At 46.5% G+C, this 23,740-nt stretch overlaps 1 protein-coding gene and 1 long non-coding RNA gene across 6 annotated transcripts in view; one reads left to right on the forward strand and one right to left on the reverse strand.

Moving 5' to 3' along the window:
- Nucleotides 1-7,940, reverse strand: part of MICAL3 (microtubule associated monooxygenase, calponin and LIM domain containing 3) — a 163,432-nt gene extending 155,492 nt beyond the window's left edge. Inside the window, exon 1 of one of the 5 annotated variants that reach the window (XM_042050251.1) lies at nt 7,632-7,940. The gene's annotated coding sequence lies outside the window, so the exon portion shown is untranslated. The remainder of the gene's footprint in view (nt 1-7,631) is intronic. The other 4 variants (XM_042050252.1, XM_042050254.1, XM_042050253.1 and 1 more) reach the window with 4 other exon arrangements.
- Nucleotides 7,941-10,621: 2,681 nt separating this feature from the next.
- On the forward strand, nt 10,622-23,524 carry LOC121675142. Its single transcript, XR_006019971.1, has 3 exons — nt 10,622-10,632; nt 19,868-19,872; nt 23,443-23,524. It is a non-coding gene; the product is annotated as an uncharacterized LOC121675142 (long non-coding RNA).
- The last annotated feature ends 216 nt before the right edge of the window (nt 23,525-23,740 follow it).

A 23,740-nucleotide genomic window follows, 5' to 3' on the forward strand; every position in this document is an offset into this window, starting at 1 on the left:
GCCGCCCCGCAGCCCTCCCGCCCCGCCGCGGGCACTTGCCTTCGCCTCATGCCGCTGCTCGGGGGCGGCGGAGCGGGGCTGCGGCTGGAGCGGGGCTGGAGCGGGGCTGGAGCGGAGCGGGACCTGCCCGTCCCTGCCCGCCGCGGGAGGGGCGGGAGCGGCGGCGCGCGCGCACCTTGGCAGCTCGCGCTGCCGCTGCCCCGCCCACCGCCCACCGCGCGGGCAAAGCCCCCTGCCCCGCCCGTCCCTTCGAGCGGCGCACCGGGAAAAGGGGAGGGACGGCGGAGAGCAGCGGCTCCACAGCCGCTGGGCACGCGGTGAAGAGGGGGGACAAGGGGAGGAGAGCGAAGGCAAAGGGAAAGCAACAGGTGTGGCAGAGAACGGGCACTGTCCCCAGCTCGGTTCTCCCCCTACAGCCCCTCCGCGCTGCCGCTGCTCCCCCGCCCCCTGTGGCAGTGGTACGCTCCCACTGCTCGAATTGCGACAGGCCGGGCGGGGATTGGCGGAGATCAAAAAAAGGGGCGGGGCGAGGCAGCGACCGTTTAAAGCGCCCCCGGGCGGGGAGGTGTGCGTGCCTCGGGAGCGCGCCCCGCGCCACGGGAGCGCGCCCCGGGACGCGCTGATGGAGCGATGGCACCGCGGGAAGCGGCGGGAGGAAGGCGGCAAACAAATCAGATCTAAAAGCGGCCGCAGAGACGCTTGTACAGTCGTAATGAGAAAAGCCCGAATATATTTGCGGGTCGGGGGCGGCTGGGGAGAAGCTCGCACCGGTGGTCATAGCAGCTCGTCCCGTTTGGATCCCGATGCGCTCGGGAAAAGAAAAGGCTCCTTGCCCCTGCGCTTGGGAAGATGAGCAGCGTTGCAGCAGGTGGATGCTGCTGCCATCATCCTTGTCTCCTGCTAATCAACTCAATTTGGGAGCCCCAAAATATTGACTAATCCCTCAGGTTGCACCGAGGTGACAGTGCTGGTACTGGCTGGGCAGGGAAATGAGCCAGCCCTGGTCTTCAAGGAAGCACTGAGAGGAGCCCAGAAATGTCCTACTAAAGCCACACAGCCTTCCAACCCTCCCTTAAGAGAAGTTTTGATCTCCATAGCATATTAGAGATTTTGGCATGAAAAGCAGTCGGGTATTGTAATAACACACGATAAAACACCAAGCAGATATCATTCATAAGAGATGTATAAAATGAGTTAATGATATAGCTGAGCAAATTCTTACTACAGTATGACAAATATCAGCCAGAAGTGCACAATTCCCAATTCACTATCTATATCCATGACTGAGAACAGATGGAGGAAAGCCTTTAGCTGATCTAAACTTGGCTCAACCCACCCTGTTTACTGATGGAGTTTCCATGAGCAGAGAAATCAGAGCTACTGGTTGCAATTACCACAGAACCTCAGCCTGCTGATTCAGCTTACATGTTGGAAAATCTGGCAAGGACACCTGTCCTTACCTGAGCAGATGCAAAGTCATGCCCATACAAGCACCAAAGGGTGGCAAGGGCTCCGGACAGGGGATATTCCCCCTTGGAAGTCACTAAAGGTCACCGACAGAGCAGCTCTTTGCAGGGGAAGGCAGCAGCTTCCATTGTCTGTTCAAAACCTGTATCTGCAGGTGCCCTCCTCTGCCAAGATGCAGGTTGGGGGTGTGTTGGTTAATTGAAAACTGAAAGCAGACAGAGGAGTGGGTTTACATACAGTGATACAGGAGATGTTTCAAAGTGCTCTCCCAGGGCCCAGCTCGCACAGTGTTTGCACTGGTTACTGGCTGAGCACTCTGAACAGTCAGGAGAGCTGGCAAGTTGAACAGTAATCTTTGTAAAGAGCTAATAAGGACCCAAACAATTCCCATTAGGGAACTGAAGAACCATCTGCACTCTAGCATGAGGCTGCCTATGGCATCCACAGCAAGACTTGTATGTCTTGGCTCGATATTTTGGAATCCAGCACCAGAGAGGCTTAGTCATATGACAGGGTTATTTGCATCATTATGCTGCCGGGTTCCCAGAGAAGTTTTCACAATGCGCTGTAAGAGGAAGGGTTTAAACAAGTAGAACTGAAGCAGAAACAAAGGACTGTACTGCCTCTGCATGTCCCTTGTCACTGCGTGCGCGTGGTCTGCAGAGTGGGAGGAGGGTGGCAGGCAGTACTGTACAGAACTTTGGGCTAATAAAGCACACTCACAAAAACTGCAACATCAGTACAAAATGGGCTATTTTGCAATATAAAAACAAGCTAAGACAGCTGAAATCCTGCATCGCAGCTTAGTAGAAGCCTGATGCTCCAGGCTGGTGATGTGCAAGGCAAGCCCAGCACTCTATCTCCCCTGAGGATTTTACAGAACTGCTGGTTTGCGCTGGACTAGGGAACAGTCACCTCGCCCCAGCCAGGCAGTGATTGATTCCCTGTGAATTCGTGCCTGCAGGCACTGTAAAACTGGGTGTTGGCACTCCAGAAGTGACCACTGGTAAGCAGAGCAGCTGTTGAGGAAGCAGTTCCAAACCAACCCAGGGAAAAGTATTGTGGTTCCAGACTGAGCTTTTTAAAGGAGGTGAGCTGCTACCACTCAAAATAATGTCAGAGTATGGCACAGTGTCCTATTTTCAAAAGTCTATATAGAAAAATAAGGCCTGACTTTTTCATGTATTCTGTTTCTAAGAGGAATTATTGAATGCTTGTAAGGGCCAGGTGCTGCTCCCAGTCAAACAAGGAGTGTAACAAGGAAGGCAAGTTACAGAAGAAAATTCGAGAAAATTTTGGTGTCTCTATAAAATCAAAGCTATTTTCACTGTAAAAATAGCCAAGGAATCTTAAATTCTATTTTGACAACCTTCCAAAATTCAGGACTTGCCAGGTGCTTGCTCCTGTGGGAATTTGTAATCACTTTAAACCAAGGGCAGCAAATTCCACTGGAAGCATACTGTCCCAGAGCAGTCAGTCCCTACATCTGGAAATAGGAAGTAAAAACACAGCAAGTGGATTTTCAAACGAGGAGATGATCACCAAATTACAGCGCTGGAAGGGACACTGAGAGGTCATCTAACTCCCTCCCTGTGAAAGCATCTCTGTCCCATCTGTTTTACCTCTTAAAGACCTCCCCAGTGTAGGCACCACAGTCTTATCCAGGAAAGATGTTCTCTTCTCATGATTCACTCTTTTTGCCTTTAGAAAGTTTCCCCTAACAATCAGCCTGCATCTGTTTTACCATAATGTACATGTACTTCTCATCCTCCCCAATAGAGACAAAGAAAACATTTGTTCCTCTTGCTCCTGCCACAGCCTTTTAGATGCATGAAGATTTCTCATGTCACTTACTACATTCCCCAGAATTAAAACTCCATTTTTTCTCACCTGTCCTCCTAGTTCAGATTGAGTGAGGCTCTGCTGATCCATGGTGTTCCCCTCTGGAGGCTCTCACTTTAATCCATGTCTTTCCTGAATTTCTCTGTGCAGGAACAGCATACAGCATGTTCCCAGCTGCAGCCTTATCAGTATGATGCAGAATGGAAGGAGCACTTGGTGTGTCCTGCAATCATCCCTCCTGTTTATACATTTCAGTGTGACATTTACAGTGACAGAGGATTTTTTTGTTTGTTTTTTGCTTCCCACATACGTGGCAGTATTTGTAAAAGTCAAGGCCACAACATGAAACCAAACTGCCACTGAAGCCCCTGAAATGCTCTCCATTAACAGGAACTCCTTTCTCCTGTCTACAAGTGTTTCTCTTAGAAGTCACTGCATTTGAATTGCCATCTGCTGTAAGCAACTGAATTGGGATCTTGATGATTTATAGCCTTGTTTTCTCATGCTCACACTTACTTGGACAGCTAAACCCTTTTTTTTTAATGTAAAAGTAATCTGTGTACGAATGAGCTGCTAAGCACTTCCAAAAGAAGAACTGTTTTCAGAAGAAACTGAAGGACTAGTCTAGTCTACAGAGGTCTTAAAATTTGCTCTCTTCTGCAACTGTTAGCAGGAAGACTTGTCCAATTCTGGAGCACTGACTTCCTAAGCAAGAACACAAGCATTCAATCTGTGGTTCAAATGCAAGGCAGAAGTCACTAAGCATTCTCCTGATGCAAGTGATTATTCACTGCATAGGCATTTGAATAGCTGTAATATTTATGAAATGATGTATTCAACCCCTTCCACCACCTCTGAACACACATGCACACCCTAACCCGGACCGATGTTGTGTGCTGAGGTGGGAGCTGAGTTTCAAATGAATTGCTGGTGGTGTTTGTTTGCAAGAAAACAAATACAAGTCTAATTCACTTGAAAAAAAACTTTCTCTTGGCTCACTAAGTAGAAACTGTAGGTAAAAACTTCTGCAGTTGAAAAGGAAAATGAAAAGCCAGCTTCTCAGGCCAGTGAGTTTTGATCACGTAGATCAACGTTTCTAACCCTTCACACTGAAAAGATAAGTGTTCTGATAGGAACTAATAAGGAAGATTTCTCTGGGGCTACATGCAAATCTGCTGAGTGTTCAGTATGGACTTTAGCATTTGGAACTATTTTAAGAATAAGAGAGGCTCTGGGTCTGTGCATACACACTGCAGACAATTTCACTGCTCACAGATTTTGCCAAGCAGTAAAATATAAAGTTGCAGCTGGGTTTGCTGCTATGACTCAGGACCGTGGGCATACAAGAAGCTAAAGAGAAGCAGACAACTTTCACTTCACTATACTGTAACATTTTAAGCAGAATTAACCCAAACCAAAGGCTACACAAGTGCAGAAATCTCTCGCCCAAAATGGTACATTATGCTAAGGGCTGGGAGGAGTAGCCCTGCTGAGTTTCACTTCATGCTTTAGGAACAACACTTCAAGTGTGTAAAGAGGTGTGAGGTCATCCAAAGCAGTCAGACAAGTGCTTGTCAAGGAAGAAAATTTAGATATTCAAGAACACCATACTCAGATGAAGTACTACTAGACTGCTGGCCTACAATTAATACATTAACCAAAAAATCACAAGCACAGCATTTCCTGTACTCAGACAGTCCCCGAGAAGGACCAGAGGGAAGGGATTCAGATGTACCTTGGTGAAATGTAATGGCAACTCCTGCAAGGTCATCATTGAGGCACTTCATTGGTTCTTCATCTAATTTGGGCTATACAAGTTCCTGACAAGAGCTGCCTGTAAAGCTGAGACTGGTTTACTCCAAGTAGCATGCATTCAGGTCTGAAAGGCACATTTACTATTTGGAGTTTGGATTAAGGGAGAGCCTGAGCTATGTTTTCTATGCTTGTTGTTAAAGCAACAGCTTTTTAGTCCTTTAATGAAATGGACAGAGCATCTCCCTTGTGGTGTTGCCTAGAAATAACTGACAGCCCCAAATCTCAAACAGATTTGGAAGTTTCCTTCAAACTTTTAACAATGGCTAGGTTCTCTTTAGCAAAAGGCTGTGTTGTCCTGGTTGAGAAGCTTATTGCTTTACTTGAGCTACTGGGACTGTTCTTTGACAAGCTATAAAAAAGACTCTACCTATGTGCAATCCAAATTCATCCCTGTTTAGAGAAGTATTAATAAAAAGGGAAAAGTAAATCAATGAGGTCACTTTATTGATCTTGAGAACGTGGAACTACTATTAATAAAACATGTTGATGTTGTTTTATGGATAGGTCAAAGTCCTGGTAAGGGTGTGTTTGCCATTCTAATTTTTGTGCAGTTTCATCAACAAAGTATTTGCTATTGCAGTATTGTAGTTATTCATCTCCTGTTTTCCTCCCCCACAGCCAGAACATCTGCTAAACGTTTCTGAATCCGAGCTTGTTGGGATAGGGCCCATTACTTTTCCATATTTATGAACTGTGTGGTACACTGGCACTCATTCAGCAGCCTGCTTCCCAAGGCTCATGCGCGAATGACATCAGCCGCTGTGGGTTGGTGTGCAGGAGATCCACATGTGCAGGGGTCACACAGGGGGCTGCAAATCTGCTGGCGTCCAGAAGTACTTGAACTACCCTGCTGCCCAGGAACAGAACTATCGACTGACATTTGAGTGATGCAGGGATGAGGAAGAGGAACAAGAGGTATTTATGCCGTCCTCTGGAAAGGTGATGGAGAGTAATGGGCTAAAATTGAATGAAAAGAGTTGTATCTGACTCCAGAAATATCATCAAAATATTTTTCATTTAGGTCAAAGAGGCCAATAAACAAAAGCTACTATGCTTGTGTTAGTTGTAACAGGCAGGACAAAGCAGAATACAGGACTGTTTCTGGGGATGGAAAAAGGAACACATAATTAATTTCTGACTTCTGTTTTCCCTCTGTAGTAGCCCAGCCTGTCATGCCAACACTCGCACAGGCACAGCTTTATGCTATTTACACGCTGAGGGGAGTGTGCTGTGCTGCTGCTGTGCAGGGCCCTCACACACGTGACTCCCATCACACGAACAGAAGCTCTGCTCACAAGCTGCCCTTGTGTGCCTGGGCTGAGTGGACCTGTCCCTGTTTGCCTTCCCAGCTGCCTTGCAAACAGTGCCTTTCCAAAGTCGAGGATGGAGGATTTTCAAACCTCGTGAGAAACAACGTCCCCCCATCTCTCAGCTGTGAGAGCCCCGAGGACCATTTGTCTGCCTAAATGCACGCCAGTGACAGACCCCAAGCACAATCACAGCCTAATAGTCTTAATGAGATTACAGCTAGAGATGCCCCAGTGCTACCGTCTGACTAAGGAACAGAACAAGCACCAAATTCATCTGGAGAAAAAAAAAATCTCCTTGGCTTTCATGTGAGCAGGCTGCAGGTTGATCAGGATTTCAGATCTGTGGTGTACAACCTTTGATTTCTCTTCCTTTATAATTCCCTATAATTTTTTATGTTTTTGCATTGCCTTTTTTTTGCATTGCATTTCTTTACAAAGCAGTGTGTTCTTTTCACAGATGTCTTAAGTTTCACTAATATTTTTCAGGACATGATTTAAACCCGATGATCACACTGCTCAGTAACATGACTACATTTATAGATGCCTATTGTTAGCCGTGCTAGATTGATCTCACCCATGGCTACTGTCTGTATGCTTGACTATGACACCCATGTGCTACGGGGGAACGTGGTGGATCTTTGCCAGTATAATAAGTCCTTTTATCAGCAGTTTATCTGGAGCATCTGTTTGTCTCATCAGAATGAAATTGCTTGTAACTCTATCCTACACAGGGCAAATACTCTTTCTGCACCTGTTCAAGCACTTGATTTACTTACTGCTTAAATTCTTAATCTCAACAAAAACAAATAAGTCAGCTTGTACAACAAAGACTCGTGAATTAAATGGAAAAGCTGATAGAGGAACATATCAGCTGGCTAGAGCATAAAACCTGGTATTAAGGTACAGATTGTGCAGTGCTCACTGCAAACTGCAGATCCTGCCCTGCAGATCTCATCGAGCTTCCTGCAAGAAACCTGCTGCTAAAGGCAAGGCTGCAGCTCCTGCAGGAATTCATGCCTAGGACAAAAAGGCAGTCATAGTGCATCCACGGATTTTGCATGAAGCCTAGAGCTAGCACAAAGGAAAATTCCTCCCCTTAGACACAAGAAACCCCAGAATTTACTAGTCAATGCAATGACAAACAATAAATAACATTTGCAGCAGAAGGTAGTAGAGGCTGGCTGGGTCAGTACTCACAGAGCGAGGCTGCGGGAATGACCTTCTTCTCACATGAATCAACTCCTCCCCGACAGGTGCTCACAGCTCGCCCGCCTCTGCGGGGGCAGGCACCTAAATTAGAGCCCCCTGGCCACTCCTTGTGCCCTGCCTCCACACGGGTTTCTCTTTGGAGGGCTCCTACCAGCAGTATTCTCCTTCTCTACGCTCGCGAGGTAAAGCCAAAATTTAAAAGAAATGGGATCTCGGATGCAAATCTCCTTGTGTGAGTCTTTGCCAAAGCATCTCGCCGAGTCTCGAGGAGGCTGTGTGATGATGGGTCTGGCTGCCAAGTCGTCACTGTTGCCACAGTAACGGAGCAGTGGTCCCCTGTGGCTTGCTAAGGGAGCGGCAATGGGAGCACAGAATGGATGCATTGCCTCCTCCTTCGAGGATTCCTCTGACCTGGGTAATCCACACATTTCTTTAAAAAGGCTGTTTTATACAGAAGGTATTTCCCTCACACCCCCCATACACCCCCCTCCCGCCTTGGTTACTCCACTCACAGAGCTCTACAGCATCTTAAATCTCGTTTCTGTGGTATAGGAAAGCTGGCATCACCCCCAGAGAGACGCTGGCTTCCCCTGGGAAATACAATGACTTGTGAAAAGAGGAATAAAGAAACGTTGTTTTGGTAAATATCTGACCATGAGCACACGCTCACCAGTGTTTGAAGAAGTGCTGGGACGGCGCGATATGATCTTGTCTTTGTGAGCAGGTGAATGAGCAGTTGAGACAGCAAGAGGGGATTTCTCTGCCAAGCGTTTCTCTGCCAACACAACCGAGCACAAGTGTGTCTGAGAGGCCCTGTTACAGCTACGGGGAAGCTCAGGGCCCGCTGAATTCCTTTGTTCCTGTCCCCTCAACTGAAAAGTCTTGGCACTGCCAGTTAGTTCTGAGCCTTAATATCGCTGCTTTCTACTTATTTTTATTATAACATTGACATAAACATTAGCAGCAATGTTAGGCAGGACAGTCCACCACAGTGGAGACCTACAGACTCTGAGCTGTAGTCAGAAAAGCAGCCAAGACTGCAGAAGCAGGCGTTATTTTGCTGGACAATGAACAATTCAGCCTTGTTTGGGAAAGCAACTCCTTGGATAGTTAAATAATACCACTTGTTTATGAGACAGACTATTTATCTCATCTTCTTTATAAAATGTTGCTAATGGTTCTTTGTTGCTTTCCTTATTATTCTCTCTTAAAGCCAAGTGCTTCTTTTAAGGTAATGGATTTCCTCTCTCAGGATGCCAGTAACAAACACAGCTCTGTGTGCACGTAGGTGGTGTGGACAAAAACAAACACAGAGAAGTAAAACCCACACATTTGCTTTCTTAACGAACTTTCCTGTCCTCACTTTCAACCCAGGTTGTTTGGGCAATCTGTGACAGTGGCTCATCCCAACTTGCTAGGTAGGGACAGGCCTCCAGGCGCCAAAATCCAGACATTAAAGATCCCATCATGCCAAGGGGTTAAGTGCCTTTTTGCTCCACTATAATCTGCAGCATCAGAGATGGGACTAGGTAAGAACAGCAGTATCAGCCAGAAGGGCTAAAAAGAATTGAACTAGATAATAAAAGCTGTGAGCAGGCTAAAAAAAATCTCAAGTGTTAAAAGCAGTAAAAATTCTAATCTCTTTACTTATCTTTGCCTCTGCCTTCAGACTGAGTTTTCCAGCTTTTCTCCAACATACTATGAGGATTAGAATTTAATTTGATTTAGAAAAAACCTTCCATTTCTCCTATGTTTACAGGAATCTTCAATGTGGGACTTGGAGAGCATCACCAAACACAGTGATGGCCATGACAACGCCACTAGGCTTGGCAGTGCAGAATCTCTCTGCGAAGTAGGAAAGTCCATCTAGGCCCAGCCTAAGAGAGCCTGGAGCCTTCTGATTACAGATGCTGGATTTAACAGCATCACACCCCCACACATCCACACACACAGACACCCTCCCTGCGTGGTGCCTTAGTGCAGTGGCTTGTTCAAAATTAGCTACACTCAGACTAAGGAGCATCCAGTTCCACACATATGTGAGGTTACTAAACATATGAAGGCATCTTACAGAAGTTCGAGTTATCAGAGGCATTTTATGTGTGTTTCTTCAGTGACCTTAAATGAGAATGCAGTAAGAGCCGAAACTGAGCTGCACACTTAGTCTTACATAGGAAAATGTTGGTTGGTACATATAATTTAATAAATCTGTTCTGCTGACACTCCCTCCCCCGCCCCTTCCCTCAGCTATTTTTACACTTGGCTTAGTGGAAAAGACTTGGTGCCTCGGGGTGTGAAGCATGAAGCCATTGAAAATGAAGCTGTCCCCTGAAGAAGACAATCCCGAGAAGGAATAATGCTGGGCTCTCAGGGAGTATGAAAGCAGCAGAGGAATGTAGGGGAGAGGAGGTGGCTGGGCTTGGCCAGCAGCACTGAAAAGTCTTTTCCATTTGCAGCTTTCTCCTCCTGCAGTCAGAGCTGTTTAATGGGATCACGAGGGCTGCTGTACCATTACTTACAGAAGCGGGTATAAAAATGACAGCAGCTAATTGACGGCACCCATTTCTCATCAGTCGCCTCATAAGGCTAATTGCACAAACAGAACGTCTCGGAGGCTAACGGGCTGGAAATGACATCCTGTCTGCTGGATCCAGACCAGTACAGAGAGACTGCATCCCTGGGACTGGACACTTCAGGCCCAGCCACAAACAAAAAGAGGGCTATCCCTAAATGTACATCCACAGGAGAACTCAGGCTTCAGAAACTGAGCCGGAGTGCTAAAGACACAGCACAGTCATTCTTCCTGATGATTAGGAGGCAACGGGAGCAGAAACGTTGAATGTTCCTTTGTCCATAAATGTCCAGACCACATTCCTGGTTCTGAAGTTCCCTCACAGAAAGGGAGGCTTTGTCTGGAGCTCAGGACTGAGGACAGCAAGAAGGACTTAAAAAAATCTGAAAAAAACTAACCCGAGCTCGGTGGGCCAGGGTGGAAACACACCTTCAACTGAGGCCTCGGTTCAGAGGATGCATTCATGCTTCCGAGGGAAGAGGCTGGCTGATGGGAAGGGCAGAAACTGGACAGAGCTGTGTGTGGTCTCAGAGCAGGATAAAGGCAGGGAGTGTGTGTTTATGTGCGTAGGAAGGGAGCTGTTGGTAGTGGGAGTGCAGTCCCTGCACGTGAATTATAGAAGTCAAAGCTGAAAAAGTGCTTGTTGGCCTGTTCACTTTCCCTTCTTCTAGCTGCTGAGGATTTGAAAAGTTGAGTCTTCCACTCATTGCACCAATGCAGTATATTTGCTCTAGCATCATCAGTCACTAATTAGATAATTCTGACAGAAACAGTATGTGAAAAGATTGGTTCTTTCAAACATCAAGGTTCATTTTGCTCTTAGTATCACTATCCAGGGGTTTTTTTAACACACATTTAAATTTTTTTTCTCACTCTGATCTATAGTTAGGCTTGTTAGGAAGTGTCTGTGCTGTTTTTCTATTTTTAAAATATGGGCCCACGTTTGATCAGTTTTTGCTTGAGATTCTCTGGTGCACTTCTGGTGAAATTAACTCATAACCAGTTTTCAAGGCTATTGGAAAGTTATCACCACATTAGAATACATTCTGTGCTAAATGATCTGGATATGGTAGACTTTTTTTCACAATATTTTCACACCTAATTTTCATGGAGATCCATGCTCCTGCTTGTTTATACTCCTATTAACTGCTCCTGTGGTCATGCATGTTACTGATGGGTTTCTGGAAAGCTCAGCAACTCAGCAATTTTATAACTGCATTATAAATAATCCAATCAACTGTTCTTCCCCACATCTACTTCTCATTTATTAATGGACTTTCTTTCTAGGCAGCATTTTCTGATCTCTCATCACTATCCGATATATATATATATATATATATATATATATATAGATATATAAACACACTTGGGGGAGGAATGTAATTAGTTTTGCGGTCCTTGTGCCAAAACTTCCACTGACTTCAGTCAGAGATTTGCCTGAAGAAAGCCTGATTATAGCCTGTGGGAGTTGGTCCTATTTCTGTACACCAGGAACAGGCTGAAGTGAGTGCACACAGGTGGGCAACGGAGTCCCACGGGCATTTGAACCCAGAGGCATTTGAAGAGGAGCATGAAAATGTGGGTTTATGTGTACAAGAAGAAGGTGAAGCACATGGGGGAAGCCAGGCAAAGTGATTGAGGATTCTGTTATACAAGAGCGGGGAAAACTGAAGATTTTACATGATGAACTCATGTTCAACTTTGTTTGTGGGTTTGTTTTGTTTTAACTTTTCAAATAATGGAAGAGTGGATTTTCTCTTTCCCCCCTTTTCTGTCATCAGACAGCTGTGCAAATATTTTAGCATGTGATTGTGGAAGCATAACACTGCAAACTTCTGAATTGTGCCAAGAGAAAAGTACAGGAAAACAAAAGGCAAAAGCCCGGGGTAGATCTAGCTGCCAGGATCTTCTGTCCCCAGGGGAACCAGACAGGGGGAAAGGGAGAGAAAAAAGGAGAACTGTGATAGCTTTCACTGCTGACAGTGACAGTATCCCAGGTCAGACGGAAACACAGATTGGGAGGAGGGTACCAAAGGTATCAGAGCAATTAACACTCATAGAATCATGTCTTTCTTGGAGGTTGTTGGCTTTATCTGCATCACCAACTGCTTGCATTGTACCTGCCCTAAGATACTGACTTCTCAGGTTGCAGGTAAATTGAAAACCCCACTGACACAGTGTAGTAAATCAGTCTTTTAATTCAGGAAACCAGACCTACATGCCTGGTTTGTGGTTATACTGGCCTGGCATTAAACAGGTCTTTTCCAGCAGCTTGAGGGGTTCATCAGCAAAGCAGTGATTCAGGCCAGACGACTGCAAACCCATCTCTTCACAAGTTCCCTCAGGAGTTTATGCTACACAAGTGTGGGCAGTGGGTGATAACACAAACCTAAATATGCCACAGCCAGCAATCAAGCTGACTGATTCTCTGCCAAAGAATCCTATCTTGTTACTGTAGGGGAATGAATTAATCCATTAAAAAATTAGCTCTCAGTGGGTTTTGCCACACTCATTTCAGTGATTCCTCTACATCAAATGACAGCACATCTTCATCTTTCACTTCTTAAGTTAAAACAATAGGTCATTGTGTAATGGTACTCCATCTCCCAGCCCATCCTGCTGCTGAGAAGTCAAAGGATCAACATTCATTCCTGAAGCTGGCCATCATTCTGTGCCCTGAAACACAGAACTGGGAATACTTCTCTTTTTTTTTAGGCCCATAAAACTGCCAAAGTTACTCAAACAAACAAAAAACTCTTGGCTGTACTGCATGTAATCTCCCATCCCAGGGAATTACACAGGTGGTTATTAAAACTGTAATAACACCCACACTGTGAGCACCTTTAAACCCTAAAGGAAGAAATTCTTCCTCCATCAAAGAGAGCAAAAGCACTTAATGATTTCAGGAAGCCTTCATACTCCAACTTCCTCTAACCATTTGCATTCCACTTCCATTTAATTACCTGAATGATTAATTAAGGTCTATCAGCTAATGTTTTGCATGGTGCTTCAAATAAGTAAAGCCCTGTATAAATCCTTGGCACGAATTGTTAATTAGGCTACTATTTATGTCACTGTTGTTGCCTTCTGGGCTCTTCCCTTTCCTTTGCATATTCCCTTTCATAGGCAGTGGTCAGTGCTACCTACCATGGCTGCTCTTTCCAGCCCAAGTTATGGAGTCAGCACCACCATCCTCCTGTAGCTGTTTCAAGAACATGCAGCTTTTCTGGCATTGTCACACGTACTTTTAGGGGACCTGAGTCCCATAAAAGCAAAGACCTTGCACCCCATTATCCACTTTAATAGCATTTTTACCTAACAGGCCCAGACCCCAGCCTCACAGCACCTCTCCCCTGCCCAGGTATGCACAGTGGTGAGGATGGAGGCTCCCCTTGCTCAGCATGACAGCAGAAAACAAGGGTGGGTACAGCTTCTCCCTATAGGACACCAGTTTTTCCAGACAAGCCCTGGAAATATCTACAATCCCATCCTTCCTTTAGGAAGCCTAAGCAGGGTTCTCCTGATGCCATAGGGACTGAGCACAGATTACAGCAGAGTCATGGTCAATGTGGCCTCCAAGGGCAAAGCAGAGGCTTGTCTGTGACAGAAATCCCACCCACCTCCAAGTCTTGTATGGCTTTGGCCAGGCCATCTACAGTTAGGTGTGTACAAGTGGTGAATTTGGGTGTCTCAAGTTGCAGTTGCCTTGAGAGACCTGAGACATGGCTTTAAAAACCAGGACATGTCCCTGCAATCGGAACCGGTTGTCTCTGTAGTTATTGCCTCTGCAGATCCTGTGAGATAAACACACAAAATACTGCGTTTGCTTTGTTTTTCTTTAACTGTCAGCCATACAAATTCTGCTTTATAACTGAGCATCAAGTCAAGTTCTTTCCTTCTTACTCATAAGTAACATTCAACAGGCCAAAACAGGCTACAGGGAGGCCAAAAATATAACCCTTTGGAACTCGGTAAACAATTTTGTTGATACTGCTGAAAATGGAGCAGAATCCTTTTCTCTGAGTGCATTGGCTCTTCAGAGGTAATGAGAGCCCATTTCTTTGAGTCACTGAACTCAACCGTGAGTGCCAATGGGACAGGCTGAGCTGGTGAATCTCATGATCCTTCCCTCATGTTCCAGTTTATTTTAACTCCTTCTAGAGTCTCTGAAGGAAAAGACTCTCATTCTCGAAGACACTGAAGCAGCAAAGGACAAGTCCAGAAATAAAGCCCCTGTAATGTTCTTTTCTTCCTTGCCTAGATCAGTGCTAGACAAGCATAGGACTTTCTGAGCAGAAAGAAACCTCATAAACCCCTTTCCTTCTGTATGCTCACATTGTGTGCAGCTGTGGGTTTGTGGGGACAGTGAAACCCTGCTTTCTTCTAATCTTTATTGTCTTGGTCCTTAATAACTCTGGAAATAGATTGCTAACAGCACAAGTTGCAGGTTCTCCCTGTAAATCCCACAGTGATGTCCAGGGGTTTGCCCAGCACAACTTCCAGTCACAGGCCCCAGTGCTGAGAGATGATGGAATTTGCAGTAAGTCAGCACTGGAGGAGAAAAGAGAGAACAGAATGGAGGAAGGGAAATAAATGGAGAGTGCAAAAAGAAACATACAGAAAACAAATCAGAACCACTTAACATGTGTTAACTCCTTCGTGGCTGGCATGTCTAAATCTCAGGAGAGCTAGCTCAAGCACCAGAAAGGCAGCAAGCTTGCCCTGAGACCTGCGTGCACATGCAGACATGGAGACATCATACAGGCAGTACAGAGAGCTCAAACGAAGGGGTAAAATCCAAATGCCACTGTGTGTGGGTGCATATTCCATGGTGTGCAGCACCAACACCTCTGGGAGGAGAAGATCACAAGTCAGGCCTTGCATTATAACACCATAGGCTTAAAAACCTTAAGATTTTGAGCTATAAATAAAAATAAATTTAAAAAATAATAATAAAAAAAAAACGCCGAACCAGGACAGTGAGCACTCTTTTGCTAAAATCCAAAAGGGAGGGAAGAAGGTGAGGATGAACAGAAGTGGTTGCTGAAGTTTGTCTGCCACCCTTTGGTACCTGTGCTGGAGAACACACACAGACCTGCTGGAGTGTCCTGCACAGGCAGCTCTGTGCCCAAACTGTCCTGACTGAAGGCTTTCTCTGCGGGATGTAAACAAAGGACAGATTTGGAACAAACTGCCGCAAAAGGCTGATGAGCTGCTGCCTGCGTGACCCACACAAAATGTAAGGAGCAGCCTTGTGGAGAAGACTGGACAGAAGGAAGAAAGGGTGTATAAGGGGTTTGATTTTTTTCCCATCGAACCAAGATGGAAACAGTGTATGGGTCTTCCTTCTCTTTGGCTACAGTACTTCTGGGAGAGCAGGGGGATTGCTCTCAGTGGCTCATTACCCCAGGCTCCTGCTGCTTCATGGAGATCAATGTATCATTTAATAGGGAGAGGCTTTTCAGCTCTGCGAGATTTTATCTGCTGATGGCCTCCATGATATTTATAGACATATCCATCAGCATAACAGCAGGAAGCAATTCTCTAGGGGTCAAACTGGGTGGATTTCCCCTATTTAAAGTGCATTATGGATGCAGCTTTCTGTATAGGATTAACCACTTAACTCACTGAATACCGAACATCATCAGCCATTGTTCACAAAAACTGATGATCTCCCCGGCTTAGTTGTGGGATGGTTGACTTGTTTTCAGCCTCAATTATCTTTTCAAATAATAAGGTCCTTTGTTAACCTCTGACTTGCTGAGCACTGTGTAGGCAGCCTATTAAGTACTTCACAGTCCTCTTTTAACCCTATGATTCGGGCAGCGCTGGAGATTTAGTCCCATGATTGTCCTATTTCTGACCGGTCTGAATCTTCATTTGCCTCATGAATAGCAACACCAGAGAACCAGCTTTGATCACAGCAAGCTTAGGAAAATAAACCACAGTGGCTTGGAAGATCGAGGCAGAAACGACGTGCTTCTTATACAAAGTGTTTTAATGCTCTCAGCCTAAATTTTGGTAATGGTTTACCGAGCATGCTTCCCTGCTAAGACCACTGAGAGAGTCAGCTCCTTTGGGCATTTAGTACACAGTGATTCTATCTCCTAAAATTATCCGACTATCTTTCTAGGATTGAATTCCTCCTTGTGAGCACACCTTCTGGAATGAGACAGCCTTGCAAGGGGAGCTCAGGATAGGCATATTGTTCCAGCAGCTCGGAGTGCACTGGAAATGTGAACTGCTGTGAACTGCTGCTTAATTTGACACAGAAAGACGGATGTAGAGCCCTGACATGGTCAAGTGTTCTTGAATACAAATCTGAGTTATTTAAGGTTTTGTTTCCAATCACCAGAGTTATCATCAGTCACGTCTGTCCATCCACTCTCCCTTTCAAATTCACCATGACCTCCTCTCGGCCTTATTTCATTTAACCTTGCTGTGTTTCCAGTGACCTCCACCCTCATGACTTGGATGTACTCTGAGTGCCAGGCTGACACACCAGCATGCAGCTCTCTTACTCACAAAGACACTTCATGAGAAATGTAAGGGCAGCTGCTGTCTATCCCTGAGAGCAAAAATTAAGTTCCAAATCCCTGGCAGAATCCATCTCATTTTCCATCCTTGAAGGTCTGGTCAGAGTTCATACATGAATCTCATTTCCATTGCTTTGCTCTCCAGTGATTTTATTTTGCTGGTGTACACAGCTGCAGTGTACTCTTCCCCACTCACTCATCCATTTCTTTTCACTTGGATATATCAGGACACTCCATAAATACAAATGAAATTACAAAACTAATAAGTCTTCTGTCAGGTAGGAAAGACAATGACATTATCCTCTCTGTTTTAGGAAAAGAGAAGTTCAGAGAGAAAAAATTTATAGGAAAAAAGATCTCTAGTCAATAAACCTTACATCCAAGATTACTTGGGATAATTTTAATGCTTGAAATGTACCTAACCAGGAAACTTACTTTTTAGCTAAATCAAGACACTTGTGCAAGTCTATTAATTAATATAGTGACTACATTATGTAGTTCTTAATCATCTTAGAAACCCCTGGAGCAGCTTAAGGAGTCACTGTCAGGCTTCCCCCACCAGTGGCACTAACAGACCTTAAATACCCTGGCCAGCCTCGCTGGGGGCTCTTATCCTGCCCAGTGATCCCGGGAAGGGAGGCTCCATTTAAGATCCATCCTGGGCACCCAGCCCTGCCCTGAGCTACATCGCAGCTGTGCAAGCTGCATCCCTGTCTCCATCTCTGGGGTGGATGCTGGAACTGTGCTAGTCCTGCATCCTGCTGCCCCTGACTGGACTGTGGGGGTTGACTCTGAACCTAATTCATCACCTCCCTTGTCTGCAATCGCTGATGAAACCTGTTAGTGGCACGTGGTGCTGCCCACCCTGCTCAGGTCCTCTGGGTGTGCCTGTGTCCCAGACAGGGAGGACTCTGCCTGTCCTGGGCTCACTCGCCCTTGGCCTAAGGCTTGTCCCCTGCTCTCTCTGCTCCTCAACACCCTCATCCCCACCACCACGTCATTCATACTGGAAATGCTGGAAAAGATCTTGCCAACATTTCAGGGCAAAGCCAGAAAGCCACCTGTGTCCAAACCTGTCCCAGTGGTGGTTTAAAAGCAGCCACTGAGTTGGCAGCACAGAGGCTGCCAAGCACTTACAGCAGCCACGGTGTTACTGCTCTCCAGATGAGCCAGTGTTGATCCACGGTGAGAGTAAATTACCATGTGAATGCCATCCTGAATTCCCCTGGCTACGCTGCTGAAGGATGGTGGCAGTGGGAGACAGGAGAGTTACAGCCTAAAGTGCACTTTGATAGGCTAAAAATACAAATACAACTTGTCCCATCTACGGTCTAGTTCCAAAATATATTTATTACAGCTTAGTAGCTTTTCTGCAATGTTTCAAGCAAGTTCTTTCAGGCTGTCTACACTGAGTCATTTTTTGGAAATAAACTTTTTGGATCTAACATTAAATGAGAAATTATTTCAGATTTGGTAATACAGACTGGGTTTTCAACTTCCTCCTTGAACAGGCATCTGGAACAAAAATGTGTCTAGAAAATTTTGGCCTGCCTTTTGAGTCTGCCTGGGCTCAGGCTGCTCTCAAAGCTGAAAAACCTCACTGAGAGACAAGGGCTGGATTCCTCTCGGGCTGCCCTTCCCCCAGTGCCAAGAAGCAACCACGGATGTCTAAGGCTACATAAACTAATTAGACATCTAATCCTACCTTTGTCTGCACCTGGTATTGCCAAGAAAGATGAGAAGGAGCAGCAAGTACGGGAGGTACAGAGGGAAAGAGAACATCAGCTCGTCAGGGAAACGAGGGCCAATACACTGCTTGAGACATTAATCTTACACATACTGTAAGCACACCTCTCAGACCAGTAAGACCCTGAAACAGCACACAGATCTTCAAAAGGAGGGGCAAAATCCTCCCAAAAGAAAGGTGCTGCACATTCATTGACTACCTAAAAAAAGCTCAGATGCAGCTTTAAAAAGGAGCAATTACCTGTTAATTACTGTATCGAGTTCACGAGCACGACCTGCAAGCAGGGGAGCTCTGCCCACCACAGCCAGAGGGGCACGCGGGGGATGCTCTCCATGAAACACAAGACACCGAGGTTGCAGCAGCGAACAGCCCCTTCCCAGGGGATTTCCCCCGATGCTCAGCACTGCTACCACGCAATTCTGCAGCACTGCTGGCTTTGCTAAAGCAACCTCGCATCACAACTTTAGTGAGCACCACAAGACCTGGCCAGACAAGAGCCAGGAGCAGCAGACTGAGATGCAAAAGTGTTCGTTAACTTGTGTAGTATATCCTGAAATTTCCAATTCAAGATGCAGAAGGTGCATTGCCTGCTTGTAGAGATAATTAACGCAGATCACTGTAAACGTGCATTCAGAATGAGGGACAGATGACTGACAGACACCACGAAAAGAAGTACTGAGATGTCAGGAAGTTAGGTTAAAAACAAGAGGAACCATTTTCTCAAATCACCTCGTTTGCCTTGCGGTACAAATAGTTCCAGGATTCACACTGTCAAGCCTTTCTCCCAGTCACGAGGGCACAAGGCTTGCTTTTGAAAAAAGAGGAAAGGTGGAGACTAATGGAGAACAGTTGATTTTGGCAGGCTGGGCCTTGAGAAGAGGTATTAACTATTAGAGGGGTTGTGACTCTAAAGTGATGAGCAAAGAGACCTGTGCTGGGCAAACAGGATGTAATGGACCCACAGTGATGACAGACTTCAGTATTTTCTCAAAGATAATAACTAGCTGAAGAAAAGAAGATGCCTTAGGCCTCTAACCAAATTGGTCACCTTACAGCTATGAAATGCCCCACCCAGCACTAATTATGACTATTATAACAGTAACAATTAAATCAAAGTAACTGCTGCTATTCTTTGACTTGCCTTGCCAAGGCTAGTATTTTGTTTGATTATGAAGCAAAGAAGGGGGCTTAATCAACTTTAAATTGCCCTTTGTTTCAGAAAGGTTTTGTTATTATCTGAGTAAAACTCAAGTTTTGACAAGTTATGAACACAACCCCGTGTTTCCAGTTTCCCATTTTCCAGTGTTTACACCTTACGCAGTATTTGTGCTTTTGTGATGAAGGTTGAGACAGAGATTTGCTCTTTTAGGTTATGTGATACCCCCGAGTTGGCCTGTGGCTGCGACTGCTCCTGTAGTTGTCTTTTCTGCCTTGTATCATCCTTACCTGTTGTTTACATAGGTTTGGCTATAGACAAAATCAGACACGAGTGCTTTTAAATACAATGACTAGGAACATCAGCAGGTGGGCTCAAAATCAGGTGAATCTCCTCTAACCAGGTCTATTTTTGAAACAAAAAATAGGCTTGATGCTGTGCCACCATGCTCGGTGAGATAAGAAAGCATCACCATGGGCCATCTGTTCAAAGCACAGCCGGAGAGTGTTCACCTTCACCCAGCCCCGGGCTCTGCAGACCGCCTGCCAGGAGCTAGGGAAGCCCTGAATCCGGACTAATTGAAGGGATCTGCAGCCAGCCAGCTTCATATTTAATAGGGATTTACTGCTGATGGAAATTACAAGCGAATTACAGATTCCAGCACGGTCTCGCCAGAGTCGAACAAAAGCATGTGGTGATAAGAACAGAGTGCTGCACGCTGGGACCTGAGGTCTGCATGCACCTCATTGCTTTGTTAAAGTGTTTCTGATAAGCTATGAGGTACTACAGAGCTCCACATCTTTCCTAAAAACTATGCTTTCCTCAGTTGTGTTTATAATGCCGTATTACACGAGTGTAGGAGGGTTTCTTTCTCTTGAAATCAAATCATAGGGCCTCACCATTTCTAGCTCAAAGTCTCCCTAATGCTGCTAATCTCCTATTAACAGCCTACTGACACAGAAGAGACAACAGAAAAAGACTGATTGCCAGCCCTCTGGCCCTGTGACCGTGTGCCGGTCAGATCTGGATTAATAGTTGAGGCGATTTACCTCAGGAGGCCTTGTCACAGGTGCCTGTAACTCTAAACTCTCCTCAAACTGCCTGGCAGGAGAGGGAGGAGGGGAACCAGTAAATCCACAGATGATGCACACACAAACAAGGCCCCGATGAAACTCATTTTTCTTCTCCTGTACAAAACCAGGATGACTGAAAAAAACTCCTTAATTCCATATAAAAGGCAACAAGCTGGGCATGGACATCCCACCCAGGACACAAAACCCACTGTGATACTCCCTCGTACTACCTGTCACTGACAGCAAGTTTGTTTGGCTTTTCTGGTTACTAGAAATTGACATCCAGGAGCACAGGCAAACACAGTGCTTGTGCTCCTCCAGTGCTTGTAGCAGTATAGATTGCCCTGCTGTGCGAGCTGGTTCAAGCACCAGAGGGACCCTTCCAGCTTTAAGACCATTTAAGCTGCTCACACTCAAGGAAAGCTGGAAAAACAGCATCATTCTTTTTTGGCAACAAATACCCATGAGACAGTTGGGTTCAGCAGCCCAAACAGCCTCGGGCTGGACTGCACCTCCTACATTTGCAGCACTGTGCCGTGCCCACTGCGCTGCTCCATGACCCTACATAGCAGGAGGAGGGTGCTGGGATGACGGCTGCAGCTGACCAGCTGCACTTGACGTCACCCAGCAGAAGAGTGTCCACACACAGCATCTGAGCTGCATGAGGAGCCTGCCTGAGTGCCAGGGAGAGAAGCAGAGAGAAGCTGGCGCTGCCTGTGACCAGGTCAGCCGCCGAGGCTTCACGCGCACCCGAGAACGGAGCTCAAGCATCTCTCATCTCCACTAAGATGATTATATTTCAGAATGATTTCATTTTGCTTGTTAACAAATTGCCAGTGAAATAGGTAATTGTTCCTGGCCTGAAGTTAAACAATCCTGTTACTGAGTGTTATTTGCAGGTCAGAAGAGAGCTGCAAGAGGTTTGGCCTTCAAGGCACCACACTGTCCCCTCTAGGAGGAGGGGTGAAGTACAAAAACATTCTACCATGCCTTACGGAGAAATTAATTTAACCTGTAATTATTGTTATTACAAGGCTGCTGGTCCATCTTGGCTTCTTACACAACCACACACTGCAACTCATACAGAGCTGCTGTTCAGAGCAACTCCGGCCTCTCCCTGACCCTTCCCGGCCTCTAACACCATTGCATCAATGTTGCAGCCCGCTATCTTTCCATAGGTCTTTATTCGTAAGGAACATCCGCAGGGAAACAGGATCTGACCCACTCCGCAGCACGGCTGCTCCTGCTGCTCACTCCCCCACCTGAAACAACAGCCCCGTTCCAAAAGCTGCCTCCACGACCACAGCACCTAATCCAGACATCACCAGAGCAGTGCTGGGCTGCCCTTCTAAGGGACAGAACATTATTGGCTGCTCCCCATGAAGGAAATCTTTGAACAGCATCTTTGCATAACGCAAACCTACCTTGTTTTTGTGCTGTCTCACTCCTTTTCTGAGTCTCAGTGAGGAGCATCCAGCCAGTGTGAGTCTTTTTCAAAATTGATTCCTTATCCATATTTGGGAATTGTGCTGGGCACTAGCTGGTACGAGGCACGTTCTTCCCACAGTGCACTTTGGGACTTGTAGTTCCCAAGAAGGAATGTTGTTTTCCAAATTGCAAGCGCCAAGCAACCGAAACAGAAGGCTGAAATGCCTTTACCTCTGCCGTTGCTTGCTTGCTGCTGGGCCTTTCCTTTCACAATGTTTCTGTGCAGTGGTTTCCCCTTAGCCAGCCCGAATCCTTCAGAAACCTCTTCCACATTTAAGGGCAGTGTGCCAATCCCTTGGATGCGCCACGGTGTAAAAGCTGCTACTGCAGAGTGCTCCTGCTGCTGCCGTGAGGGGCAGGTACATGGTGCTGCCTCCTGGAAAGAGTTACCTAGAAAAAGAGAGCTATGATCAAGTTTTTAATCATATTCGCCACACTGAAATGGCATAGAAAATCCCCTTTAAAAGATGTGTTTCACTCTTTAGCAGGTTTTGTATTAGTCCATTTGACTTTTTAATTAAAAAATTATAATAGGGGGACAGATAAATGTGTCAATTGTTAAAAAAAGGTCACAAGATAAATCAATCCTGTCTCTCCTGTAGAGATCCATTTTTGAAGACCGTTTGCACTGACTGCCGTAATTACCTTGTAACCACGACACCCTGTTGTTTTTAAATAACAACTGAGGGAGAATGTGAACCGCTGCCTGCCGGGTACTGCCGGAGACACTGTTACTACGCCCGAACTCCATTGACAGCGTGATGTGCTTAAAACTGAGGGCGCGGGGTGCCTGAGGAGAGGTGCCCGGAGAAAGAGGCGGCCGGCAGCGGAGAGCATCCTTCACCGCGCGGGCGGTGCTTCGGGAGCGGCGGGGAGCGCTCTCCCTTTAGCACCGCGCCGAGCCCCTTCTCCCGGCTCCCGGCCGGGGTGAGGAGAGCCGCCGGCTCGGCTGGGACACACTCGGGGCTGGGCTGACGCCCGGCGGCCGCGGGGAGAACAGCCAGGGCGGGCAGCGCCGGCTCGGCCCCTTTCGCTCGGCAGCCACACGAGGGAGAAGCTGAAGGAAGGGCGTCTGGGCAGGGACGGGCACCGATCGGGGTCCCGGCACAGCCGACACAGCTGCGGTCCCAGAGCTGCGGCCGCAGCCTCTCGGAGCGCCCCCCGAGACCCCGCTTTCCACCGCTAATCCCCGCAGAGTCACAGAGCACAGCAGGGTTAGGTCGGAAGGGACCACAGTGGGTCCTGGTCCCACCTCCCTGCTCGAGCAGGGTCATTGCAGAGCACACGGCACAGGACTGCATCCAGGCGATCTGGAGTATCTCCATAAAGGGAGACTCCACACCTTCTCTGGGCAATCTGTTTCAGTGCATGGTCACCGCACAGGAAAGAAGTTTTTCCTCCTGTCCGGGTGGAACTTCTCGTGCATCAGTTTCTGCCCGTTGCCTCTTGTCCTATTGCTTGGTACCACCGAGCAGAGCCTGGCTGTATCTTCTTAGCACCTCCCTTTAGGTATTTACACACATTA

Source organism: Corvus kubaryi, unplaced genomic scaffold (genome assembly GCF_017639235.1).
Source record: "Corvus kubaryi isolate FWS band 111438036 unplaced genomic scaffold, C.kubaryi_AGA036_p1.0 72, whole genome shotgun sequence".
Classification (NCBI taxonomy): Eukaryota; Metazoa; Chordata; class Aves; order Passeriformes; family Corvidae; genus Corvus; species Corvus kubaryi.